The sequence below is a fragment of the Lagopus muta genome, chromosome 1, assembly GCF_023343835.1.
Source record: "Lagopus muta isolate bLagMut1 chromosome 1, bLagMut1 primary, whole genome shotgun sequence".
Classification (NCBI taxonomy): domain Eukaryota; kingdom Metazoa; phylum Chordata; class Aves; order Galliformes; family Phasianidae; genus Lagopus; species Lagopus muta.
Window position 1 is genome coordinate 167,503,686 of NC_064433.1, and position 12,048 is coordinate 167,515,733.

General features: G+C 38.4%; 1 long non-coding RNA gene across 7 annotated transcripts in view; it reads right to left on the reverse strand.

The window, feature by feature from the left end:
• Positions 1–6: 6 nt before the first annotated feature.
• Positions 7–12,048, reverse strand: part of LOC125701499 (uncharacterized) — a 77,748-nt gene continuing 65,706 nt past the window's right edge. For 3 of the 7 annotated variants that reach the window (XR_007380256.1, XR_007380257.1, XR_007380261.1), the window contains 4 exons: positions 10,791–10,917; positions 9,358–9,523; positions 7,921–8,511; positions 3,320–6,738 (listed from right to left, as the gene is read on the reverse strand). This is a non-coding gene — a long non-coding RNA (uncharacterized LOC125701499). Of the gene's footprint in view, positions 2,567–3,319; positions 6,739–7,920; positions 8,512–9,357; positions 9,524–10,790; positions 10,921–12,048 lie in introns of those variants that run through there. The other 4 variants (XR_007380258.1, XR_007380266.1, XR_007380259.1 and 1 more) reach the window with 4 other exon arrangements.

The following is a 12,048-nucleotide window of genomic DNA, read 5'->3' on the forward strand; positions in this document are numbered from 1 at the left end:
ACAGAAGTATGAGTGCCCATAGAGATTTCTAAGGGTCTGAGCCAGATTTGATAATGGAGCGCTGGACTGATTAGTTTGGTTTTAGCTGAACAATCCAAAAGTGACTCAACCTCATTCAAATTAATTCCAGTATCATCACCACTGATGATTTCTGCTCTGACAACACAGCTGTTAATGGATTCACAGACTGCAGACCACATCCCATGAAACGTCAAGGTAGCTCCAAACCTGCATCATAAAACTTCCTAGTGTTCCTAGGTACGAGCTGTACTTACCTTCCAAACAAATTACATGCAAGGAGAAAATTAGGATGGATTTTGCAGAAGTTCTGTTCCTTGTCACCCTCTAATCAGGGCCAAGGCATACTAGGAGACTTGCTGACAGCCTAGAGCACAAAATGGAAAGAACAAGTAGGTTCTGCTATTTTTCAGTGTTTCTGCTCAGGCAAACCAGAACGGGAGACAAGGTGCCTGTATCACTTGTCACATCTTGAGGCAAGATGTTTTGGCCTTCACTGAAGATCCAGATAATGCTCTTCAAACCAAGTAAGCTGTATCTTACATAGACAGTCCTTAATAACAGTGCCACATTATGCAGTATGCCTCTGAACATTAAGCATTAAGTTGTACCCATTCATGAGGTATGTACTGATATGAAATTCTTCCCAGGCTAAAGCAGTTCATCCAGCAGGAAAATAACAAATGCTACTATTTCTGAAACCAATCTTAGCAGCTCTTTAAGTGCTGACTTAAGTACAAGTTAGTGAATAATAAACAACCACCTGCTAAATCACAGGCTAATGAAGAGCTCTGTTCAGTCACTGTCAGTCTGGAGAACAAGGGGCTGGACAGATTAACACTGCCCATGCACTGATTTACAGCTTTTGCTTCCTCATGTGATGCAGAACAATACCCATGTACAAGAACATCAGATGCGCAGGTACCAATAGTTGAATATGGAGCCTGGATACAAGTGTACAGAGAGAAGAATAAGTAGAAGTATTCTTATATAGTAGAATTCAGGGTTGGTTGGTTGTTTCGTTTTGTTTTGTCTATGTAGTGCCAAAATGAGGAAGGAACAGGCAAATTTAAAAGGAGTTCAAGACACATGATTTGCTTTTAATACAGAGGGTGACAAATTCCTGTCTTGAGAGCATGCTCTATGAGCAATCAGAGGAGTTTCACTTAGGCCTAGAAGTCTCAAAGGAAGACCCTATTGGCAGCCTGGGAAACAAACACCACAAATCATCAGGAACAGACACTATTTTTATAAGGACTCTGAAATAAAAGTGAAAAAGTAGAGATACAGGCAAGAATTTGTCAATTACCTTTAGAAATATCCACTGCCCTACACTGGCCGGCTGCTCATAGTTCAACACTCAGAGAAAGGTGCAGTTTTGGAAGAAACAGATGGAGGATACCTTCATAGAGTAAGGCAGTATCTTTCAAAAGCTACTTACTTTATGCCTGAATAAGCATAAAATAACAGGATCATGCTATCACAGCTTTGCCAAGTAAACTTTATTTTAAGCTACTAGAATTGCTTGAATGAAGTATAAATTACACACAAGCCTTGAGGCTGTCTTATAGTCTAATCACAGTTTGGAAATTAAGTAACCACTCCCAAAAAGAGGAGTTGTAGCTTCTCTGTTCACAGCAAGTTGCTTAAATCTCTTACCCAGAGCAGACTCTCGTCAATCACACTAATTGGGGAGGGAGAGTGTAAAACCTTCTTGTCAAAAACAAAAGAAAAGCAATCCAGACTAGTGAAGAGGTGAATCACTGCTGATTGCTGAGCAACCTTTCTTTAATTCTGTTACCTCCCCTCCTCAGCAGCTGTAGAAAACCCAAGAGTATAAAGCAGTTTAAGGACATCTTTACTGGTGCTCTCTCCAGCAACTTAAAACAGAACTTTGGCATAACAGAGATCTGTGATCTAGTTCACAAATATTCAACTATCTCAGTGTTCATCTACTGGAAACATAAGGTATTCCTTTAGCATGTTTTAATGGGCACTTGTATTTACTATATGATCTTTTTTACTATTACTTAGGAAACATCTTAAGAAAAGAATATGGAACTTGCAAAGAACTGCAGTTAGTCCAAGAAAAACAAATTCCAGTACCCTTTGAAATCCTACCTGCAGCTTGCTTTCATCTGGTAATGCTAACAGTTATCACTGCCAACAACCATTGAACAAAACCGTTTTGTGACTTCTATGCTTTTCTGCACATATCATTGATTTAACAAGAAAGATGAGGAACATCTGTGGGCAACTTTCCCCAAGTACTATTTTTCAGAAGCAGGAGACGTGAACTTGAATCCCCCCCGATTTCTGAAGGACCTGAAACCTGGGTTCTCTGTTTCCCAGGTGAGCCTCCTGGTCCTGCTTCAGCCAATATCTTACACTGATCTGAAGGATTTTAGGTGGTCATGCCAACATTTAAGCAGCTCACCAGGCTTAGTGACTTTGGGTCTGTTATCTTTCCCATTCTTCCTCTTCAAGCACAGCGTATATCCTTGCCCTCTCTTGTTACTGTCAACTGTTATACCAGATTATAATTCATCTGAAAAGGAGAAAGAAAGAGTCCTTAAGCATTTCAATTTTCAATTTATCATGTTGTAGCCTTCTGTCCTAGAAGGCTATTAACACACTGGTGTCTCTACAAGCATTATAGCTCCAGATTTTCAGCCAAAAATCCAGTTCTTCAAATGAAGATGAACTTTCATACCCTCATCCACATCCGATGAAGAAAAAAATATATATGTGTTGCTTAACGCAGGGCAGAAGTGCCTTTGAATTATTCTTGACAAAATTTTGAGTCACCCGTTGTCCTGAGAATTCTCCACAGGTCACCCACTTCCACCATGAACAGTGCCTTTTGAGCAAGGATACACCATACAGTTCTAGACACTAACTGCTTCCATATAGCATCTATACATACAGCATCCATTATCCCATTGCTACATGGATATACAGTGACAATTACAAGACTGGTTTTTGGTTTCCTTTATTAACTGTTAATACTTAATACATGTCCTTTAATTTTCCAGTATTTTAGGGTTGTTTTTTTGTTTGGGTAAAAAAAGGGCTTTTGATGTCCTTATAGACAGGAAAACACCAACTGGAAGTAACCAGCTTGTTGCACATGTAGCAACTTAAGAAAAGAATGAAGAAAAGCAGAAATGAATAACTAAAAAGCAAGCCTCTTGGTAAAATTACACTTGGCTAAATAGCAGAAGATGTTGTAGATAGGCCTTCAAGAATCCCAATCATTAAATAAGGCTGGAATCTATACCTTGGTAGTTCACAGATAGTCGGCAAACGTGAGTTTTAAAATCTATTACCTGCATTCTTAAGAGAAGTTAATCTAAACACTAGGCATTATCACATCTGTCTGCCTAGTCTTAGATTTTGATCATAAGGACAAAGTCCCAACTATATTTTCCTCTCATCTCTCTAAAATTTGGCTTCTATAAAGCCATTAATAAACTGGACGTGGATGCACTGTTTAACTGAGCTCTGACATTTACCTTATTCAGATGGAATAAAACTTGATTCACAAGTAACTGTTTCACACCTTTCCCCCCCCTATTTTTGCTATTTGAGATAGGGCACTCAAAAAACAGCTCGAGTGCAACGAGCTGTTGGATTTGAGCACAATTTGTTCCTGGAGCCTCCACAACAATACAGCCAACAGGGGGCTGTCTGGCTACACGATGTTACATTTTCAGCCTAGAAAACCTTTTCCAACCATACAACCTACGGTCAGACAAGCAAACTTCCTAAATAACCTGCAGGTAACAACATGGTAGCTCTTTTTTGTTTTTATCTTTGCCTGACACAACCATTCTTATTCTGATGTCTTAAGATTCACTTCATATGCATATATAGAAAGTCAGCACTTTTATTCATGTCTGAAAATAACATGTTGCTTATTGCAAGAGTGACGGACTTCCACATAAGCTTGATGGTAGGAAAGGTGTCACAGCCATTTCCATACACTAGGAATCCACGTGTATGTGAGCATTTTCGTGTTATTTTTATGTAAAGATATTCTTCTTCCAAAGGAAAAGTAGAAAAGGATGCTGTCAGCCCCTTCAGCACTGAATAGTTGTCTTCTCTTTGTTCAGAGACTCCTCCCAATTATCACCAAAGCACGCAGTGAATACTGACAGCTATGCTAACTTCTGAGCGGGCAAGAGGCAAACATCTTTTTTTCTTGAAGCCTACAAACTCCTGGCCTTTCCCATAATTATGAAAGCAGTTATTGCTGCTTTTTTTTTTCCCCCTACTGCCTCTATTCATGTTTCTCTCATGCTGCACCTACAGGTCCTGGGCTACATTTTCCTGTAAACTCCTTTGAAGGATTTAGGGAACAGATAGGTGAAGTCAGTAGGAGTGTCAAGAAAGGAAGGCTTAGGCCCAGAATATTCCTGACACTGGTTTAAGTAATGAAACAAACTTAACTTCTGGATGATTCTAGACTGCCATTCTCAAGAGGGTGGAGGGAACTTTTCCTTGGTGCCAGCACTGCCGCTCTCACAACAAACACATTCAGCCAGCTGAGCTTACCAAAAATCAAACCCAGTCACCAGTGAAACCACCATGGAAACATCAGAGCCAGGCTAATACTGAGGGGAACAGGAAGACTCTGTCAGCTCCAAATTTGTCTTGCTTGAGAATCACAGAACTGTAAGTACCACACTCATTTGTTTCTGTCTACTATTATATTACTGGACCAGCTAGAATCTCTGAAGCATTTTCTTCACCTTTATTTCAACAAACTATTAGAAGTGTGTGCATATGAGACTGTGTTCTATGATTTATGCCTTACATGTTATAAGATCAGAACTACGTAAGATTTCAGAGTATTTTATGGTAGATTTTAAAATACTATGCCTTTTAAACTACTTCAAAGCACTGAAGCTTCCAATAAAAGATCCCTTTATGCAGAGCCACATGCTTACCCCGCAGAACCCATGGTTCATTTATGGCATCTCCTGCAGTTACAAGCAACAGAAAAAAAAACCCACAACAGTACGGCTACAATATGATTCCTATCTCTCATCAGAAGCTAAGTTGGTCAGCACTATCTACCTAAGATTGAAGATTCTGTCTGGATACATGTTACTATAATTAATATTTATTTCAGAAATTTTGAAGGCAGGGATCAAATTTTACAGTAAGAAAAGGGAGCAATATTAGATATGTTACATTTTGTTTATTAACACAGCATTATTACAAGCAAGGCAGATTCTGAAAAATAGAGATGTACCTGAGAGCTGTTAAATAACTGCCAATGGAAATAAACTGCTTAGGGTGCTAACCAAGTGATTCTACTTGAACTGCTAACAAGGTAACAGACAACACTCACCTCTTCCTCTGTGATCTGAAGTCATAAATGCCATAGAAAATCCCATGAGGAAACACATCCCTGTAGCACAACTAACAGACAAAGCTTGAAATAAGCAAAAATAGATAAACATCCCCTCAAGTGACTATCATCCCTACTTTAAACGTGACACAAAGATATAGAAACTACAGTAGTACCCAACGGTTGGAGGTATCCCACTTGAAATATGTAGGAGACTACAGGCAGACATAACATTACACAAAGTTTAAATTCATGTTTGCAATTCTTAAGCAGATCAGCTGCAAACGTGGACATCCAGTGTTTCTATTGGACTTGATGGCTCAAAGCCACTTGTGAAGTGAGGAACATAACACTGCAAAAATCAATGGTAATTTGTACACCGTACGAAAATAAAAACAGAAGATCAAATATAACATCCAATTCCTAGGATTTCTCACGTCACGTAAACATAAAGACAGTTTCTTCTGCTTGTAGGCTTTGGTCCATTCCCTACAGAATTTTCAACCTATTTCTGTAGCAGAGTTGAACTTCTTCCTTGTACAGCCTTACAAACACCTTCCCTGACTCAGCAGCACACCACACTGGTCCTATCATTGAATATTCCATACGATCATGAAGATTGCTTCATAGTAGACTAACACAAGGGGGCAAATTAAGATCAGATACACCCCTGAGAGGCCTGTTCTGCCTGATTCTGCTTCGGCTAGATGATCTCCAGTAGCACATCAACTACTTTGTAATTTTTGAATTTCAGGATGAAATTTCATGAAGTAGCTGACTGTAGTAATAAAGACACCCTTTTCTCTGTGGATGTGGATGAGAAATGAAAGTGACAGTGATTTCATAGCAAAAACTGCTATGTCGCAGCCTGATTCAAGTGCTAAACATTCTAATAAACATTAACGTTGACCTGCTTTCCCCTGCTTTCTTTTTACAGTATCAGGCAGGGTTCCTTCTGCTAAGCTGCTGCTTCTTCCATCTTCAAGAAACAAATGAATCCCTAAATCATTACCCAACCTGTACCAGTCTTTCCAACTTTCCAATTTCACATCTCTTTCCCCTACCAGTTTGCAGCTCCAATCTTTCAAACACTGGAGTTTCAGACATGCTCCTCTCACCAGCTGTCTTCACTCTTGAATAGCAACTAATCTCAAGATATTTTCAAGCAGGCCTTTCTTTTATTTCCCTTATTTATAATTAAGCATCTGCTTCCCCTCACAGTTCCTAAACTAGCAGCATCTGGACTGAATATAATACACCTTTCTTTCTTCAATCAGGCAAAATCCATAGGACCTCAGAGCTGCAAATGTAGGAGAGTTCCATTCCACCACTGGAGACAGTGCATCCTTGCAGGTTTATCTCTGGAAAACATAACAGCTAATATGTAAGGCAACTATGAACCATGCAAAAAAGGTGACATTCTTCTCAAAGGTTTAGAAACCAAGTAACATGGATAGGTCTTCACAAGCACTTGAAATCATACTGTTGACAATCAAACTAAACTGGAACTTTCATTCCTTGTTTGAATCTTGTTTCTGCAAATGCTGAAGTTGTATTTTCATCCCCATTAGCCTTTATGGCTAAACAAAGAAAGGCAAGCTCATGTTGCTGCTGCTTCCCACTCTCTGCCTTGTGCCAGTACAGGGGCTTGTGTGAAGAACCAGAAAAAGTCTGTTTCACCATTCACACAGCAATGCCATGCAAACAGATCTGTTCGTTGCATGCTCTCAGATCTTTCCGATTGGCTTTTTAGATTTGCATCTATGCTCTCTGAAATCTCAGAGATACAGCCCAGAGATATTAAATATTGGATCCATGGCAGTGACAGCATGGATGGCCCTTTGCAAACACCACAGTTTGCAGCAGTGCACGGTTACAGATAAATTATCCAACTTTGAGCCAGATAACCATTTTTGAGTAGTCAACCTCATTTTGGCTATGCATCTCAAGAGACAAGTAGTAGGTAAATGGCACACAGAAGCATGGATACTTTTAGTACTATTTAGTACTGTAGCTACTTAGTACTGGATAGCTTTACTATTGAGAAGTGCTCAGGTTGAACTAAATTAGAAAGTTTTAGTCAAAAGTAGTTTTATTATTTCAAATCCATAGCAGGAGCAGGAAAAAAGTGATTTTTCACCAGTATGTATACTGGGCTGAACATCCAAGTAGTAAAGCAATGCAAATTTATTAATTGTAACAACTTGCATTCATATTCATCTACATCATGTTTGTACCTGTGCAGCTGCACCAGTAGCAGATCTCTGGAGTCAAAAATCCCCAGTGCAGAAAACCTTTTTTCCCCTCCCTCCCTCCATTTAAAACATCTATACGATGTATAAACTTGAAGTTGTAAAAACACATGCAGTCTTCAAATAAGTGTTTTAATGGCAATATATAACAGGGCTAATAAAACAAGATTAGCAAGTGATACTGAGTCATGACAGTGAAGAAAATAAAATTCTGAAAGGAAACACTTTCAGATCTTGCCTGTATCTAAAATTAGTGTCATTTACATAACCATTAGTCCAAGTTTGACTCACCACACAGTTCTTGCATACAGCTTTTAAAAGGAAAGGATCCCAAGTAATTTCCATTCTCACTGCAGCAATTTCAATTGTCTCAATGAAAGATTCCCCTGCAAAAGAAACGTGTCAGTGGAAGATGAGAAAAGAATTAGTAATTCACAGTCACTTACATAGTTAACAGTTTTAGGGTTAGAATTTTCAGCTGTTTGTAGTTTAAGAAATGAATTAAGAATGTTTGATTTAATCTGAGATCTGAATAAGTTTCATTAGTAATTTTGGAAGGTATTTCTGCTGTATGTGCTTGCTTCGCTAAAAATATCACTAAACATTTCCCAATTTCCATCCATTAAGAAAATGCTGTAAAAATTAACATAGTTACAGGAGTCTTAATAAAGATACACTAGCATTTAAAGTGATGTCACTGTTATAATTATATACATAAATATACATAAAAGCACACTTACCAAAGCACTGTTAGACAGGTATAGGCTGAGATCACTCCTTTAATAAATTCAGCTTTCATGTAAACCAAAGCAGTCAAGACTACATATGCACCTACTCCACATTTGCCATCAGATAATCTCAATTCCTATATATTGTTACCGACTAGATGAAAACACAAACCAAGCCAAGAAAATGTTCATAAACAATCGACATATAAGCAACAACAAAGCAGCTTCAGGAAATACAAACGTTTTCTCTCATGACTCACATGCAGAAGTGGCTAGCCTTACTTCAGCAGCACAGTTAATACTGGAGATATTTACAGTTTTAACACCAATATTTACGTGCTGCTAGAGTATGACAGACATCAGCATCACAAGATTGACTAATGCCTAAATGACATTTCTCTTCAGGATGATGAAATCCTTGTATTTTTGAGGCAGCACAATATGGCCTGCACCTTTTCAAAACCCACAAACCATTATGTGCTGCTACGTTATGCCAAGGTGTCTACTGCACTTTGAGGATGTAGAAAACCTATGCTGAGAGCTAAATGCAGAACTGTGTTGAACAACAGTTTTTTGTGTATTGACGTGAACTGTATTAACTACAAAATCCTTATAAAACATTGCCAAGCTGCTTGTTTAGTTACACAAAGCTTTAGACTTTATTGAAATCTGTACATGAGACTTTAATGGGCCACAAACCAGAAAGTAGACAATGGCATCTGATTTGAGGGACGAAAGATTATGTGGATATTTACTGAGGAGAAAAAAAGTTAGCAAGTAGCTTGTAGCAGCTTATCTGCCTCCAGCCCAAACCATCACACTGCTTTTATTTGAAGATGTAGGTGAAAAACCTCAGTTCACATCCTCACCAAATACCTTTTTCTCTCGTGCTCAAGTACATCAGTGTTTTAAACGTATACGGTACTTTCACAGTTCCCTACATAAAAAAAAGATTTATTTTTTTTTTAAATACCAAATTATTTTAAGAAAAGCTACTTACACAGATTCAACCCGAGTACTTCTTTCCACTGTGAAGAATCTTAGAGCCAGTGCAGGATGAAATCACCCTCTTAAATTAACAGGACTGTGTAAGCACAAAGCAGTTTTGCAGGCCACAGGTGGGAAAGTTTGGTAAGTTTTCCTTCCCTTCTTTCCAGTGTTTGCTCCTATAGTAATACAACAGGACAGCCTCTGCTAAAAGGGTCTGTTGGTAGAGATGTGTCAATTAAAAATGAGGTTTGCTGGAATATAGTTAAATGCAGCAACACAAGACTTTATATGACCATCAAGGTACTAATGCTACTTTAGAGATTGTATAAGAGAGCCATTTCCAGTATATTTTGTATGTGCACAACTATTTATACATTTATTTTTTTCCCCTCTTAATATCTTGTTTTGCTTTCGTTAATATGCAAGCTAGATTACAGAGGCCCAACTTACCCAGCACCATGGTGATGCAGAATCTGAATGTAAAGGCAAAAGGAACCTAGCTGCAACAGTATGTTGTAACAGCTGATCATCCCTTCAAAGAAACTACGCTGAACATAATGCACTGCACGTATGTGCATCTGTGTGTGCATAAAGCAATGGGAGAGAAGGTAAGAATGTTTGCAAAGATACTACCCAGAAAGCAGAAAAAAAGATTCACTTAAACATTTCTGGGAAAAGACAAGAAAATTTCTCACAAGAACAAACGCTGCCTTTTACTTGCAAGTTTTACCTTAAGATATCAGAATTTAATGATTTTTTGAAAAAACAGCTGCAACATTTACTACCTTTGGAAGTACATTTCTCATTTATACATCCAGACCAAATTCTTAAATTGTAAGCTGTGTTAAATTAGATACTGTTGTTTCAGTTGCCTAATTGCCTGGTTGTTTTTAGCTTTCTAGCTTAAGAATGAGTGGGCTTTTTTTTTTTTTTTTTTTTTTTTTTTTTTTAAAATTAACCCCCCCCTCCTCTCCTACATAAGTAAATCCCTCTAAAATTAAACTACACGCCCCACACGAGATGGAGACTTGGCAGAACTATTACGCTATTTTCCCCAGTGAGTACTTTAAGAGAACTGGCAGGTAATTTCCCCCCTTCCCCAAACACGAATACAAAACTTCACATGCATTATAGGATTACTTTTTAAAAATCTCTACCAAACAAGAAATAAAATTAAAAACAAAAAACCGCGAGTGTACATTTTCTACTTTGCTATTAAAAATGCATTTTAATGACTAGAAACAAGTTACAATTGAAGATGACATATTAGAGAGAAAGGGTTGAAAAACAGGAAAAGGATGAAAGGAGGAAGACCAAGATAAAAAGCATACAGATAATTAAGCAAGATGTTTACTGATATCCAGGAGCATTTGCACAAAGCCTTGTACCTCTGTGCTGTAGTCACAAAGCTGACACAGTCATGCTAACAAGTGCTTTTCCTACCTCTATCCTTATGTCTTCAGCTGTTGTTGGGGGACAAATTACTGAGGAGGCCTCAGTAAAAGCAGGGGATTGTGTGTACAGATAACTTCACCAGGTCTCTCCACTAGGCCCCCTCCAAACAAGAGCTCTGCTGAGAAAGATAGAAGAGTTTTGAAGGGCTGGAATTTAAATACCAACGAAGGAGGCTCTTAACACGTACAGAGAAGTAAGGAAGAAAAAAATTAGAAAATGAAATTAGAAAAGCAGGGAAACTGCTTATAAAAAACAAAAATTAAAAAAAAAAAAAAAAAAAAAAAAGAGGTGGTCAGAAAGCCTTTTCTTGATTTCAGTGTTTCAGTTGATGTATCAAGAACAGCCTAATGTAAAATACTGCCATCAGTTTTTTATTGGTTTATGGTTAAGATTTTATGATAACACCAATTCATTTTCTTTCTGAATCCCAAGAAAATCAATTCCAAGTGAATCTGTGGCTACTATAGCTACTCATAAGTTTAATTTAAATAACAAGTTATATTCAAAGAGTTGCTACCAGCCAGCAATCTGACAGCCCGGTGATTTGGAATAAACCAAACCAACGCCTTCCTATTAAATATAGTACATCGTGTCAGATGCCCAGGAATGTGCCATAAGCTTAAACATTTACTTGGCACATTGTCCTCAGACACCAACAGCTCTCTCCTGATACTTCTTGGCCAACGCACCTTCCACGTTGATAGTCAGACACCATTCACACACAGCCATATTTCTTTGTTTGGGTTACTTGTTCATCACTGCAAAGCTACGCAGATGCACGACGAAAGCACAGCTTCACTGTTCACCGTCACCCTTTCCAACCTCACTGCAGTTTAAAACTAGAGAACGAAGGGTGAAAGACTGGAAGGCTCTCAGAGTTTCAAGTCTGAAGCACGGCACTGCTTCCCACCAGTGCTATGTAGCACCCATAACACAGTCATCAGAAAGTACTTCCCCACGTGCAAGCTCTCCCAGTTTAACCCCTTTAAGCCGACGTGAGATGGGGTTGTGTGCAGACAGCAGTTCTGACACGTGTTCTGTTGTGTGCATTCCTAGAAGAGCATAACTTAATCATATGACTGACATTTTGCAGTGAGAATTTTTTTTTTACACTGCAGGTAAACTTGCAAAGCTGCCCCTTCAGACCACAAGTCAGCGCCACCCAAACACTGTTCAGCACAAACATGCATATTAACAGTTAATGCTTGCTTCAAATACAAACTTTCTATCAAATTAATCTGGGATA